The sequence below is a fragment of the Hipposideros armiger genome, unplaced genomic scaffold (assembly GCF_001890085.2).
Source record: "Hipposideros armiger isolate ML-2016 unplaced genomic scaffold, ASM189008v1 scaffold_44, whole genome shotgun sequence".
Classification (NCBI taxonomy): Eukaryota; Metazoa; Chordata; class Mammalia; order Chiroptera; family Hipposideridae; genus Hipposideros; species Hipposideros armiger.
The window spans coordinates 4172155-4188350 of record NW_017731394.1 but is presented as its reverse complement, the minus strand read 5'-3'; the positions used below and the strand labels follow the sequence as shown (position 1 = coordinate 4188350).

At 42.6% G+C, this 16196-nt stretch overlaps 1 protein-coding gene across 5 annotated transcripts in view; it reads right to left on the bottom strand.

Moving 5' to 3' along the window:
* PRR5L (proline rich 5 like) overlaps positions 1-4219 on the bottom strand; it is a 110210-nt gene extending 105991 nt beyond the window's left edge. For 4 of the 5 annotated variants that reach the window (XM_019639521.1, XM_019639518.1, XM_019639527.1 and 1 more), the window contains exon 1: positions 4097-4219. The gene's annotated coding sequence lies outside the window, so the exon portion shown is untranslated. The remainder of the gene's footprint in view (positions 1-4096) is intronic. The other variant, XM_019639528.1, reaches the window with a different exon arrangement.
* Between the last annotated feature and the right edge of the window lie 11977 nt (positions 4220-16196).

Below are 16196 nucleotides of genomic sequence, written 5' to 3'. Positions count from 1 at the left end.
TCCCTAATATTTCAGAGGCAGGCTTCAGACAGCTCAGAAATTCTCCAAGTAATTAAGTAGAGGGCCAGTTAGGGGTCAAGATTTGCGTTCTTATATATAGTACTTTTCACACAAGGGTGGGGTATCAGTAATAAAACATTATCGCTAATCTACAAATCTTGAATACCACTCACTAGTAGTAATTGAGAGACCCTTTCTAACATCCATCACACGTAGCAACATATTACTGATTTCACCAGGAAACACCCATTTCTGACACTTAGTTTGCTAACTAGCAAAACATTTGTTGTTTCTCAGAGGTTAAAATAGTCAATGCACTAAAAACGGCTTCTTCTGGAGGGAGACTTTCCTGCTATAATTCTAGCTGATCACCCTGGGTGAGTGGATGCCGGATTAGAATGGTAGCTGCCATGGGGCATCACTTCAAATAATGTACTTAAACGTCACGCAGTCTATGCTGAAATATATTAGAGTAAATTACAGACATAGTGCTGTAAAGTAATAAAGATAGTCTCTGGCACATACAAGCACACAACAATTATTAAATCTGGTACAAAAATTCTAGGTAACTCCACATTCTGAATTTTGCATTTCCTGCGTGTTGGGGCAAGAAGATTGGATGGTAAAGGATTTCCAGTTAGAATACTGAGAGGAAAGAGTCAGTGCTGAACCCAAGGTGCCAGGGGCCAGAAAGGTTACCCTCCCCACCCCCATCCCTCCCAGGTCTCACTGCACCTCAGGAATCCCATAAAAAGGCCTTCTTTGGTATTCTGAGAGCTCTCCATTCAGGGTGGCTTTATCAGAGAAATTAAACCAGAAAGTATTTAGCTCAGATAACAGGATTAATTAACATTCTTCTCATTCTGCAAACATCCATTCTGGGAGGAGTGCCACCTGCTTCTGACTGAGGTAGGCCTGGCTAGTCCTGGAGCAGCTCAAGGCTGGCCCGGGATTTCCTGAAGTTGGTTCTGTTCAATGCTAGGCTTCTCCAGGAATGCTGTGTTAGAATAAAACTCCCTTTTGTTCTCATGGGGCATTTTTTTTTCCATCCTGTCTGCCCACTGGCTTTTTGCTTTGTATTTCCAGGTTGGTGTTGATAGATGGAAACTGGCCTACATAAGAACAACTGCAATAATAAGAATAGGCACTAACATTTATGGAGCCTGCCTTGTGGACCAGCAGGAGGGTAAGCACTTGACATTCACCAACTCCAAACAGAGCGAGCCTTCACCTGGGGTCTCAGCTCTCACCACCCGCCCACCTTGAGTCTGTTGCATTCTCTAAGAGATCTGCCTCCTAGAAGGCATTCATAAGCAATGGCTCTTCCACTGAAGGCCTCATGCAGAGATGGGCATTGGTTCTTGGAATCACTGTGTACACCTCATGGGGGTAACTTAAAATTTTTCTATTAGCTGTCTCCTCCCACCACTACCCCCAAATTTCTTTCTTCTTCCAGTTGTCCCTTCATTTCTCCTTTTTCTCTTCCCTACCCTCAGCCTCTAGAATTCTCCTGATTCCCCAGAGCCTTTAAGCACGAGCTCTTACCTTGCAAAGCCCACCAGGCATCTCAGCTTATAAAGCCAGGTTAGTCCCTGGAGCCCAATTACTTAGTCTGAAGCACATCCCTTGTGGGAGGGGCTTCTGAGTCCACTCCCTCCACTACATTACCTGATATAAGACACATCATTCTTGAGAGGTAAGAACTTGAGACTTTTAGCATCCCCAAAGCAAGGAACAGGCTCAGAGGTGAACTTGCTCATGGTCACTTGGTCAAATTCAGAATTGGGAGTTCCAGGGCCGTGAGTGGTCATATTGTAACCATGTGTCCATCCCGGTTAGGCCCAGGATAGTTTCAATTCAATCCTGTGTTCTTCACCCTCCAAAGCGCCCTGATCTGGAATCGTATGATTATCCCAACTATGCCATAGGCGTGTCCATCTTTGCCTCCAAAGCACTTGGCACATGGAAATGCTCAATGAATAGCTTCAGAGACACTTGTCTCGGTGGGTGCCGTGACAGCCGTCGCCCACCTGAGCCAACCCTATTCCCTCTGCTTCTGCCTCAGAGCCTATGAAAAAGGCTCAGTGTCCTGAGGCTGACAGGCAGGTAACCTGACCGAATGGATCACTCCCCATGTTGCAGGCTCCGTTTATCTCATTGTGGACTCACTTCACAGCCCAATGGGGCTCGGGCAGGCTGAATGACCCCCTTGCACCCCAATGTGAAGGCCGAGATGCTTGCTCAGCCTCGCATCATATTTCACTCCCACCCACCTCCCTGGGAGAAACTCAGGATTGAGATGGATGACACTTGTTTATGGGCTAACGTTTCAAGCGAGAGTTGGACAGAGCCTTAATAGAATTAATTAATGCTCTCCATTCTAAGAGGGAGATAAGGGAAAACTCTCCACCAGAGCTAGCTCTGAGATGACCCCAAAGATACTGCCAGGTGTTCACCCGGGTTCCTTTCACTGCCCTGATTTTCTCGGGTGCAGGTTCAGCTTTGTTCAGAGCCATAAGGACAAGCAGCCTTTCCTGGCTTGCATGGTGTTTGTGCAGGAAATCAGCTCTGTGGTTTTGTGTTGTCAGTGAGTCAATTTCAGGCACCACAAGGGACAAGGCCAGATCCCATCCCCGCTTTCCCCTTCCTGTAGAGTGGGGACACAAATTCCAACGCTACGTTGAGAGGTAGCTGGGTAGTGCGTACAGGCAAAGCCTGTGGAACCAGAGCACCTGCGTGTGAGGCCCAGACCTTCCACTAGTATCAGAGTGGACCTCAATTCCCTCATCTGTAAAGTGGGACAGTAACAGTACTTCTTCCAAAGGAGACTGTGGTGATGAAAGGTAAAGCACTTAGAATGGTGCCGACATATAGTGCTCTATATGTGCCCTTTGTATCATCATTATTATTTGCTGCTGGCTGGTAGGAAAGATGAACCGGGCTGTAGGTGTCTGGGTAACGGGGAGGAGGCCACTGTGCCAATTCAGACCCACATGCTCTATCTGAACTTGGTTGGCAACCTGAGCCCGTGGGCATACAGGCCCAATGGATCCAAAAATCTTCCAGTTTTTCCTAAGAAGCCAAAAATCCAGATTTTGCATGACATCTTCTAATGTGTGAATGCTGACAACAAATTAAAATAAAAAAATATTATTAAACATTGAGCCAAAGAAAACAAAGGTCGGTGGTCCTGATCCAGCTGGGAGCCTCCAGTCTGCAGCATGTACTCAGTTACTCCCTCCTGTCACCAAAGATGGATGAGATCAAAGCTATGTAGCTGCCACGAAATACAGAGGTGGCTGAAGTGTTTTTATTGTATCCAAAGTAGGACTCGGTAATCAAAAGGGAAGAGAGGGGACATGGGGTGGGCAGCTGAGCTTCTGATGAGGAGCAGGAGGCTGGCAGTGCCCAGCCTGGGGGGTACTCCTAAGGGGAGGGGCATCCCAGCCTAGGAAAGCTTCCTGTTGGGACCTGGTGCAGGCAAAGTCCAAATTGTGGATGGCTATTTTAAATGATGCCACTAAATCCTCAAATCATGACAGCACTTTTACTTTCCAGTAACCTTCTTAAGAGCTCAGGAATCATGCTGTCAGGATTAAATCCTGGCTCTACCCCTTACCAGCTGTGTGACTTTCAACATATAACTTAACCTCTCTGTGCCTTGTTTTTTATTTGTAAAAATTAATAGTGCCTATCTCCTCGCTGTCATAAGAAAGGAATGAAGAGAGACATGTGAAAGGCTAGCATAGTGCCTAGCACATAGTAATTACTCAATAAATATTATTATGAATATAAGTAATAATCATTTAAATAAATGTCAGCTCTTATTGCTCAACAAAGCAACAGAAATTTGTAAAGCAATTAACATGTGCGAGCTTTAAAACCAGATTCCGTGTGAAATTTTAAGATATGGAGGAGAGGCCTCATGTGTTATTCACTACTAAATCCCCAACACGGAACATAGAGCCAACTGTGAGGTAGGAGGCCAAGGGACGTTCATTGAGTAAAGGGCTCCTGTCCTCAGGAAATCTAGAATGAGGGGTGGGGGTGGAGGACAAGACCTAAACATGTAAAAAATTAACAACCAAAGACTCACGCTGTTCAAGTCATCAAAAGAAGAGCTATCCGAGGCAGAAGAGTGAGGCTCTGTGAACACATCACGTCCATGGTCATGGCTGGGTGAGTTCAGCTTTAGAAGAAATCATCTCAGATTCCAGCAGTCAAGGGCAAGTCTCATGGAAACAGAGGTGTGGCTTGGATATGAAGCAAAAAGGCATTCCAAGAGAGCGGAGTAAATAAAGAGATGGTGACAAAATACTGGGTGTGTTTCAGGGACAGTGAGCAAAGGAACTCAAAGAAGACAGAGTGTTCAGAACAGCTAGCAGGTGAAGAAAATCCGGAAAGCTGGGTTGATACTTGATTGAAAAAGGCCTTCAGTGCCAGGCTATGGTACAGATGACTATATGTCGTCCCTTCTTTTTTAACAAAACATTTAATTTATTTGCTCAGAATGGACTATGCTTCTCAACCACACTGGCAGTTGGGTGCAGCCATGTGACTAAATTCTGATTTAGTTAAGACCAATGGGACTCAAGAGAAAGTCTTATGTGCAAATTCAAGACTACACACACACACACACACACACACACACACACACACACACACGCGCGCACACACACACATTCGAGTAGTCAGGGGAATATAATAATGACATATTTACCATTATTTATATACATATTTATATATTTTAAAATATTGTGGCAGGTGCTAGGGATACAGGGGTGGACAAAACCATTAAGGATGGAGTTACCTATCTAGTGAGTGAGAAAGACCGTAAGTAAATGATGAAATGAGATCATTTTTGCAGTGATAATTGTTATGTGGCCTAGAAAAGTGTGGTGCATAGTGTAAAGTGCCCGTGACATGCAAAGGGTTTTATGTGGGAAGCCGATGACCACATGTAATTGTTTGTAACAGCTACATAATTGACAACGTATCTTAGAGAAATAGTTGCTTTGCTACTGATGATAATAACATTTATTCATTCAACAAACATTCCTTGAGTCCCTACGAGGTACTATATTAGGCTCTGCGGGAATACAGCAGAAAGCAGAACAGAAAAAATCCTGATCTGCTGGAGCTGGCATTAGACATTTTCTTTTGTAATAAATTGTTTGCCTTTCTAAGTAAATTTAAGATTGAAAAACAGAATCCATTTTATGCAGTAAACAATACCTATTTGGTTGGCTGACATGGCCAAAATGGTGAAGGTGGAGCGAGATGAGCCGCGTCTGGGATGCCCGGGGCCAGAGGCAGCGCCTTCTGCCCCCACAGAAAGGTGTTTCCAGACTGGTCCTCTCACCGAGAACCCCTCAGCCACATACCCAGCGCCTGCGCCCGCTCTTTCTCTGTTTATGTCCCAAATCTTCTATTTATTTCTTTGAGCTTCTTTTGAGGTGTACACAAGATTAAATCAGAGCATTTCCACTGAGATTGTAAGAAAACCCACTAATTGGATTAACTGTGGCAAAGCTTTGTAAAACAAGGGTACTTTGGTTTTTTTAATTTATTAAAAAAATTTTATTTTTTATTTTTTTATTGTTAGTTTCAGGTGTACAGAACAATGCAGTAGTTATCCTTTTCACCCTCACAAAGTAACAACCCCCCTCCCCCGATATCATGCTTATCTATTACAATTCCATTGACTCCATTCCCACTCTCTACTCCATGTCCCAAGACTATATGTATATATAATTATAGTTTTTTGAATAAGGAAATATTTATAAAGAAAAGTGGTTTTCACTTTTGCATATTACATAGTTGGCTAACCACAAGTTACACGATGGAGAACCTGTTTTTCTGAATCTATGAATATCCTGTGATTACCCTGTCAAAACGCCCACTTAAGTAGACCATACTGTATCTGCACCTAAATCAATGCCACGCACTTGGGAATAATGCGTGCCTCAAGTAGATCAACAGAGCCTCGCCTCCCAAGTTAAATGAACGATGTAAACACATTACAGCATGCTGCTGTCCTCCCCTGAGCCTTCTGCACACCACTTCTGTTCCTATACTAAAGAATTCAACTTTCCCCTGTAGGGAAACAGAAGTTAATGAACTGTATGGTAACTTTTATTTCCACAAACTGGACTCATTTCACATCACCCTCCCCCACCCTGCTATCCAAGCAGACAATATTTAGAGAAAGATCTCCACTCGAAGTATGAATGGTGACTGAAATGAAAATTGAGGTGGAGGTACAGAGCAAATGATCAAATGAAATACTACTGAGTCTTTCAAAACCAACACCTAACAAAGATAATTAGTGAGTGAGTTGTTTTGCAGTCAAGGCTCAGTGGAACTATAAAACTGCTTCTTAGCACCCCACCTTCAACAAGTAGTACCAGATAAAGCACATGTGTTCATTCCTTCTTTCACTCACCCAGTAAAGGTGTATTTAGCTACTTCTGCTTTGTTAGGGGATGGGTTAGACAATACAAATGTGATCAAAAAGGAGCTTACCATCTAGTGTGTGAGAAATATAGTGATCAAACTGTCACACAAATACAAAATTCCAGACTGTGAGGGATGTTATATGGGGAAGGTAAGTGTAAAACAAGCAAAGGATCTGACCTAAGCTGAGGAGTCAAGATGAAGTGAGAGCTGAAGGATAAAAAGCGGTTAACCAGGCAAAGAGGGAAGGAAAAGTGTTCCAAGCAGAGGGAAACAGTAAATAAAACCCTGCAGGGGGCCGGCCGAGTGGCACATTGGTCAAGCCAGCTCTGTGCAGCAGGGCCCCGGTTCGGATCCCACATGAGGGTCAGTGACACTGCCCTCTACAGCTAAATTGCTGAACAACAGCTCAACCTGGAGTTGGGATGCCATGAGTCGCCAGTGACGGTGTAGGCTGCAGCCCCTGCTGCAGTGGGCTGCCATAAGCTACCGTATGTGGCCAGCAGCCAGTGTGAATGGCCAACAGCTGGTGTGAGCTGCCAAGAGCCGCCGTGAGCAGCCGTCCAGAGGCCGGCGACCGATCTGCCTCACCCAGGAAGAGCACAATGATAATACCAACATGGGCCAGTGAGGCGACGTCCTCCACAACTAGACTGAAGAACAGGAGGACAGCAACTTGTCTGCTCCCCTTCCCCAATTACCCAACACTGTTCCCCTCTCCCAATTCCCCAATAAAATCTTTAAAAAAAAACAACCCAAAACAAACAAACAAACAAAAAACCCCTGCAGGTGGACTGGAAGAGCCAAAAGCTGGAGTTCCAAAATAGAAGAGAGTAAAGTACAAAGGTCGGCAAGGGCCAGATCATGCACAATTTTGGAGACCATGGCAAGGAGGTTGTTTGGGCTTCATTCTGAGGGTAATGGAAAGCCACTGAAGACCTTTAAGTTGGCTAATTGTCCCTTTATGTCTGTTTTCTCCTTTGTCTATGGACATGGATCATCTGGGATAATGACTACATTTCCCAGCATCCTTTGCAACTAGGTATGTCAATGTGACTAAATTATGGCCAATAAGCATGCAAGCAGAATTATCAAGTGGAAGGGGCTTTTAAGATCCTCTTTTAAGAGAAAAACACATGTGCTCTATGCCCTTTTGTTTGTCCCTTCCTCCATCCTGCAGCCTGGAAACCAGATGCTGCCATCTTGGACCATGAGGAAGAAGTGATGCATGATGAAATAAGGAGGAAAAAGGATCCTGGGTTCCTGACATTGTGGAGAGTTTTACCAGCCTTGGCGTGCTCCTTTGACTTTTTAATTAATTGAGGTATAGTTTATATACAATTTTTATATACAAGAAAAAAACCCTGCATTCATTTAAAGTACATTTGGTGTGTCCCAACAGTTGTATACTTTCATGTAACTAGCAAACACAACCAAGATTCAGAACATTTCTATCATCCCCAAAAGATTTCCATGCCCCTTTGCAATTCACCCCTCCCTCTACTCCCAGCATGAGACAACCACTGATCTGTTTTCTGTCACTATAGATTAGTTTTCACCTTCTAGAACTTTATACAAATGGAATCATATGGTATATACTCACTCTTTGTCAAGTGTCTTTCATTCAGCATAATTATTTAGAGATTCATACATGTTTTGCACCAATAGTTCTTTCCTTCTTATTGCTGAGCAGTATTCTATTGTGTGGATGTATCACACCTTGTTTAATCCATTCACCAGTTGATAGATATTTTGGTTTACACACAAATCTTTGTGTAGACATATAATTCATTTCTCTGGGTAAATATCTCACAGTGGAATGGCTGGGACCTATGGTAATTGTCTGTTTAACAATATGAGAAACAGCCAATATTTCAAAGTGAGTGTAGCATTTTACACTCCCATGCGCAGTGAATGAGAGTGTCCATTGCTCCACATCCTTGCCAATACTTGGTATTATTAGGGTTTAAAATTTTAGATATTGTAATTAGTGTTCTGTGGGCTACCTAGATTTTTATATGAGAAAAAAATTACCTTCTTAGTTGTGCTTAAGCCATGTTATTTTGGATGTTCTGCTACTCCCAACCAAAGCTAATCCTATCCAATACAGAAAGCAAGAATGTAAGGAGAAAGACCAGTTAGAAGATGCCTGTGGTTTAGATAAGAGATGGTAGTCGATCAAATAAGGAAGGGCTGTGGAGATGGAGATAAATGGATGGATTGGTGAGATGTTTAGGAGATGGTACAGTAAGAAAAAGGCTAAACAAGGATCGAGTCCAAAACCCCCATTCTGAACCAATAAACACACATTGCCCTTCTAAGCATGTAGCATACATAATTCTAATCCTCACCCCACTTTCCAGGGTAAGGCCAATAACAGATGAGGAAATTCATACTCACTGGAATTAAGTAACATGAGGGAGCTCTCATAGCGTGTGATTATGCAAAAAGGTGAACTACAGGGCACAGAGTATTAAACCATAGAGATTAACAGGCAAGATAATTGATGCATGGAAACAACCTTTAAAACTTGGCACTCACAGGGGCCTTAAAGGTTCCTAGTTCATTACCTTCTTTTTGTACTTGAAGAACTAAGGCCCAAGGTGTCTCAAAAAACTGAAAATGGAACTACCGTATGACCCAGCAATTCCACCCTTGGGTATCTATCCAGAGAAACCCAAGGTGCTAATTCGAAAAAATATATGCACCCCTATGTTTATTGCAGTGCTATTTACAATAGCCAAGACTTGGAAACAACGAAATGCCCATTGGTAGACGACTGGATTAAGAAACTGTCGTACATTTACACAATGGAGTATTACTCAGCTATAAAGAAGAAGCAAATAGTACCATTTCCAACGATATGGATGGACATACAGACTATTATGTTGAGTGAAATAAGTCAGTCGGAGAAAGACAAATACCATATGATCTCACTTATATGTGGAATCTAAAAAACTGAATGAATGAGCAAAGTAAACAGAAATAGTCTCAGAGATATAGAGGAAAAACTGATGGTTGCTAGTTGGGAGGGGGGTGAGGATGAGGGAGAAGGGGAAGGGATTAGACAGCATAAATAGGTAACTACAATATTGCCACAGGGACATGAAAGACAGTTCAGGGAATATAATTAATAATGTTGTAAATATTTGGTAGGGTGTCAGATTGTCACATGTCTTGTTAGGGAGATCACTTCATGGATGGGGTAGAGGCTTGATCACTGCACTGTAGACCTGAAGCTGATGTTGTATAATACTTATGTCAACTATAAATGAATATATGTATAGTCACGGGATGTGGAGTATAGTGTGGGAGTGGAGTCAAGGGAATTGTAATAGATATGTATGATATGGGGGGGAGTGGGGTGGTGGATTGGAAGAGGGGGTTGTTGCTTTGAGGGGTAAAAAGTATAACTATTGCACTGTGTTGTACAGCTGAAACTAATTTAAAAAAATGTTTATTTCACAATAAAAAAAATTAAAAAATAAAGAACTAAGGCCCAGAGAAGTTTTCTATCTTGCCCAGGGTAACACAGCATGTTAGTAGCAGAGATACAACTAAGATGCATGTCTTCTATCAAAGAGAGCGTTTAGCTAATGCATAACACTGCTTTTGATGAGCTTCATGGATAAGGTGCCTGCTGAAAATACTTGATTTAGGAACTTTTCACTGTATTCATGGAGTAGACCCCCAAGGCTGGGTCTTCTGATGACAGCCACCTAATTTCCCTATACAGACAACCCCTCCCCGCTGATGTGGCCTTGGAAGGACTAGTAAATCTCCCTCCCTTGGACATGTGAGCTAGAACAATGGGACTCTCTGTCTTGGGAATCTGAATTTGGGCTACCCTTTGTTTTTTTTATAAGAAATCTCTGTTTTTCCTGAAGGAATTCAGAATCGATTTCCATTGTCCACAACCCAAGAGCCTGGATCAGTTCAAGCTTTTCCAGTTACAAATGTTAGAAAACCCAAGCCAAATATGCTTAAGCAATAAAGGGAATTTAGTGCCTTCGATAAGGGACCTGCAAACTATTGCTCTTGAGTCAAATCCTGCCGCCACCTGCCTGTGCACATAGCTTTGTCACAACAGAGCTGTGCCCACTGGTTTACGTGTCATCTATGGCTTTGTACCGCAATAGCAAAGGTGAGTAACTGTGACAAACAATATGACCTAAAAAGCCTAAAACCTTTACTCTCTGGCCCGTTAAGGAAAAGTTTGCCGATTCCTGACTTACGTGAAAAGTCAGGTGTGGCTTGATCCAGGAGCTCAAATGGCGTTTCCAAAATCCAGGCCTTCCATCTCTCGGCTTCTGTCTGCTTTCCTCCGTGCGTTAGGTTGATTCTAGGACTGGCTCTTCCCTGCAGTTGCAGCCCAAGCAGAGACCACAGCTTTATCTTCTCCACAGGCAAATAAAATCTTGGCTCTGACACTCATTGGCCCAAATCAGCCTTTTGCTGTGGTCAGTGGGATGGAACTTACTGATTGGTTTCCGTCAATCAAGACTGACAGCTGAGAGGGGTTAAACTAGGATCCTGGGAGGAAGAGCCCTGATTTGCTAGAAGAGCCCTGATTTGCTACATTTGCCGAAACTCCTACCATGGTTGATTTTAAGCCATCAACATGTTACTGAGCACAGTTACACACCATTATATAGTATGTCCACCATCGATAAAATTGACATAAATATTCTCAAGGCCATAGATAATAACAAAATGTAGCAACATAATTAGGAAATGATGAACTTCGAGCATTTATTTTTCTCTTAGCACATTATTGAATTGTGCATTTATATAACTTAATTTTTAATAATGACCATGTTTCACAACTGTCTCATACTTACACTTAATGGCTGTCACTCGCAGGCTCCAGCACAGCACTGGGTTAAACTTGCCCAAACCAGTATGTGGACTTCTTTTGCCAGAATAAAACAAATAGAATTTAGATGGTAAACTGGCAAAACAAACAAACAAAACCCCACACAAATATCCACTAGGGAACACTAACTGATAAACCAGGTAAGATGAGAAACCGCTGTGGTTTTAAGGGAATCAAATATTTATACCCGTGGTTGACTCCAACAGTGGTGCAAAGCAGGAGTCTGAGAGGGAGCGATTGGTGTGCTTATACAGGCTGCCATTATCCCTCAAGGACCACCATGAAGCATTGGTTTACACTGATTTCAGGTGGACCCCCCAAAGTATAAAAGGTAACCTATTACCTCATACTGTCAGCTGGTCCAGACAGCTCCACAGAAAGAAATTAAGTCACTCAGGAGGGCCAAACTCCAAGCAAATTGAAAAGCACAATCCCATGGAAATAAATGCAGATGGTATTAAAAATCTGTTCCTGTGGAACATAATTTATTGATAGCACAAATGATGCCTGGGTGCATTATTAATCAGAAAATTAATAAATATCTTTGATCTATGTAGTGTTTGAGCTCTCAAAGGACAGTCCTATGCACCATCTGATTTTGGCCCCACGCTCACTTTGGAGTAGACACGATCTCTACTTTACAAATGAGAAAATAGAAATGTGAGAACTTTATAGCTGGTAATTGATTGAACTGTGCCTATAATTCTAGTCTTTTGATTCCAAACTCTTTCTATGCCAGAAACAATAATCCCATAAATAACATGCTTTTGTCTTGGGATGTACACACACCCACAGATCAAAGCTAAAGAATCAAGTCACCACAAGAAAAGATAGACCAACATAATAAATACTTCTATTTAGGTAATTGTTTTCACAGGCAAATGAGCCATTAACAGATTTTGTATTAATTAGGTATATTAGTGCACAAAATGGTGGAGGTAAATTGAGCTCTGCCATTTGACTTGCAAATCAGTAGATTTCAACACTCTTAGCTATAGAGAATATAGTAGTTCAGAATTCAGGTTCTAGAGAAAGGCTGCCTAGATTTCAACCTCAGCTCTACCATTTGTTGCTGGTAGATGCTGGGGGATGTTGGGCAAGTTGCTTAACCTCTCTGTGGCTTAGTTTCCTCATCTGTAAAATAAGGATAATAATGGTGCTTAACTCATAAGGTTGTTTGAAGATTAAGAGAAATTATATATGAAAAATGCTCAGAACAGTGCCTGGCATGTCATAAGCCATTGATAGATGTCAGGGATTAGTATTTTAATCATTCTCAGCACTGTGATCCTGGTCACTATTATTTATGGCCAGCCAAAATTTTACTTTGCACAAATATTACCTTCAAAAGTCAAACTTTAAATGGAAATGCTGCATTTGGGGTTTGTTTATTCCTGCTATGGTCTTTAGTAGTAAAAACACCACATATTCATACCCGTATATTTTTTTCATATTGGCCAAAGCCTTTCTGAAAATATTCTCTCATTTACTCCTCCAATAATGAGAAGGCTGGAATCATTTTCACACTGGACAGATAAGGAATCTGAGACTCAGGAAGGTAGGTTAACTTAATAAGCACGGGAGCCACACTCCGGCCAGGTCTTCTGGCCCAGCAGTTACCTCGGGAGGCTGCACTGTGTTAGTCTTTTGGCTCCCAAATCACAAGGCTGTCCTTTGTTCATGAAAGCTTCCCTGAGGCTCCAAGTTCCTTTGCTAGACATCTTGGAGTTGTTTGATGTTTCTCTGGAATCAACACCCTTCCTTTAATTGGAGAATTCACTCCTCCCCCATTCTCAGCCATACAGATAGGTGAGACTAACTCATACCCAGCTCCATGTGGGATCCTGATTGTCTAACACAGCCGGCCTTACATTCCGGGCCACGTGATTGGGTAAGGCATGGTCATGTGACCCTCTTTGGGCTAAGGAGAGGTTGTGAATCCCAGGTCTTTAGCTGGCGATATTAGAAGAGATTCCCTCCATCTTCTTGTGTCCAGTGTGGGATGAGGGCTACAACTACTTTAGTAATTTTGCTTCCATGAGCGGGGAGTGGGCAGCTATGAGTGGATGGAGGTGTACCACGCATAAGCAAAGGATTAAGTAAACAGGAATGATGGTAGAGTGAAGATGTGGAGAAAATCCCAGTCCTTAGTGATGTCATTTGAGTTGCTGGAAAAAGCCTCATCTGAGGCCAATATTTACTCTAGACTTTTCAATTATGAGAATCAAAACTTTCCTTTTATCACTGAGTCCTCCGAGTTGGGTTTTCTGTCACTTGCAAACGAGATTTCTATCTGATAGCATGAGCCTTCCAATACGACCTACACAGACCCTTCAAAAGAGAGGAGGAATTCAGGCTGGACCAGTTCTGTGGTCTTGACATGGGATATATACTCTTCACAGTGCTTACTTCTAGTTCTAAATTTCGTTTATTCTCTTTATTTTATTCAAGAGTTAATAACCCATTTTATTTCCCATCAAGAGAGAAAAAAATGTGATGGGTATTAAATGCCTGTATTATTAAAAAAAAAATAATAATAATCATTGGTATGTGATTTGACCATGAGGGGCTTTCTACTAAAAACTAGGGAAACTTAAGGAAACTATCTCTCATCAGGCCCAACTCCCATGAACACCTTCTTTTGTTGTATTTGAGTCTCTGACATTTGCTACCAAAGTTAAACCTTCTTTTCTGCTTTTTCTCCCCATCTCCTTTCCCTTCCATCTATCCCCTGACCCACCTCCTCTTCATTCATGCTCACTTTCCCAGATATCCAGAACCCTTCCCTGGCTATACTCACAGCTCCCTGTCACTATACCACTTAACCTCGCCCCTGAAATCCTGTCCTCGTGCAGGCTTATGCACTCCAAAAAGTCCACCCTCAGTGTACATAATGATTCATAGCTACAGTAGCTCCACACATCCATTATCCATCCTTTTCAGGAGTGTTGAAAATGAACCCAAATGAACACCAATTGGCCAAGTTTCATGGATTCATCAAATCTCAGGATTGGAAGGAAATTAGTTAGCTAATTCAATGATCTAACTGGTGTGTATTGATCAGCCGTGTGAAGTGTTACAAGCAGCGTGGTGTAAATAGTATCAAAGAATTTACTAAATCATTGAACTAGAAAAAGTAAAACAAAGATTGATAAATAGAACTATATGAAAACCAGGGGCTTCTGTTTATCAGAAAACATCTGTAACAGATAACGTTCTCATATCCACCCTATATAAAAAACTCCCACAAATCAACAAGAAAACTTGGTACTTGAACAGGCACCTCCCAGAAGAGGATATTCAAATGGCTAATAAGCAGATGAAGAAGTGCACAAACGCATTACTCTTCTGGAAGATGCCAGTGAAAACCACCAGAAACCAGAACGATAAGCAAATGGAACTCTCATAACACAGCTCATGAGAATACAAATAGATATAACTATTTTGAAAAGCCACTTAGTGGCTACCAAGCAGTTTAGTATCTACTAAAGCCAAATGTGCAAAACGCATGACTCAACCCTTCCACTCCTGAGTATATCACGGAACTAGTCAAATAACTGAACACAGACCCAGCTTATGGGCAGCTGCATTCTAAAGTCTGTAGGAGAGGTAAGAAATCCCAAAATCAGGCAAAATTACTCTTAAACTTTTCTTAAATTGCCCACAACATACGGCATCTACCATTTAAAGTGTGCTAAACAGTTTATATAACAAAGTTCATTGAATCCTCACAACTCTCTGAGACAGGTTCTATCATCCCAATTTTACAGACGGGCTCAGAGGGGTAAGAAAACTTGCTCAAGGGCCGGCCGAGTGGCGCGATGGTTAAGAACTGGCTTGGGACGCCAGAGGGCCCCGGTTCAGATCCCACATATGAGGGCCAGTGACACTGCCCTCTACAGCTAAGATGCTGAACAACAGCTCAACCTGGAGCTGGGCTGCCATGAGTCACTGGCGACGGCATAGGCTGCAGCCCCTGTGGCAGTGGGTTGCCATGGGCTACAGTGTGTAGCCAGCAGCCAGCGTGAGCGGCCCTCAAGCCTCCATGAGCGGCCGTCCAGAAGCCGGCGACCGATCTGCCTCCCCCGGGAAGAGCACAATGATGGTGCCAACTTGGGCCAGTGAAGCAACGTCCTCCACAACTAGACGGAAGAACAAAAAGACAGCAACTTGTCTGTTCCCCTTCCCCCAATTCCCCAGCACTGTTCCCATCCCTCAATTCCCCAATAAAAAAAAATCTTAAAAAAAATAAAATAAATAAAAAATAATAAAATGCTTAAATCTCTTTAAAAAAAAGAAGAAAAAAGAAAACTTGCTCAAGGTCACACAGACAAATTGGGAGACAAATTTAAGCCCTAGCGTTTAAACCTGGTCCCAGTCAGTCCCCACACTTATCCATTCTCTACTGCCTTTCCAACTGGTTGCCTTCATGAAGATAGGCAAACCCTGTAACGGAGCGGGAGAGAAAAGGGGATTTGAAGCTACCCTGTGCCCCAACTTCCCTTGCTCCTATTTCATCCATCAACCCAGATGCTAGCCTGCTTCAGGCAAGTGTTGCTTTGGGTTCTCCTCTCTCCAGTTTTCCACTCAGAGTCTTCGCCTAGACTGAGTCTGCAAACCCATGTGCCAAATCCAGCCCTTCACCTGTTTTTTAAATAAAGTTTTATTGGAACATAGCCAGACCCATTAGTCTACGTATAGTCTATGGCTGCTTTTGCCCCACACTGGAAGAGTTGACTAGCTTCAACACAGACCATATGGCCCTCGGTGCCTAAAATATTTTCTATCTTGCTCTTCCCAGAAAAAGTTTGTCTGGGCCGGCCGAGTGGCGCGATGGTTAAGAACTGGCTTGGGACGCCAGAGG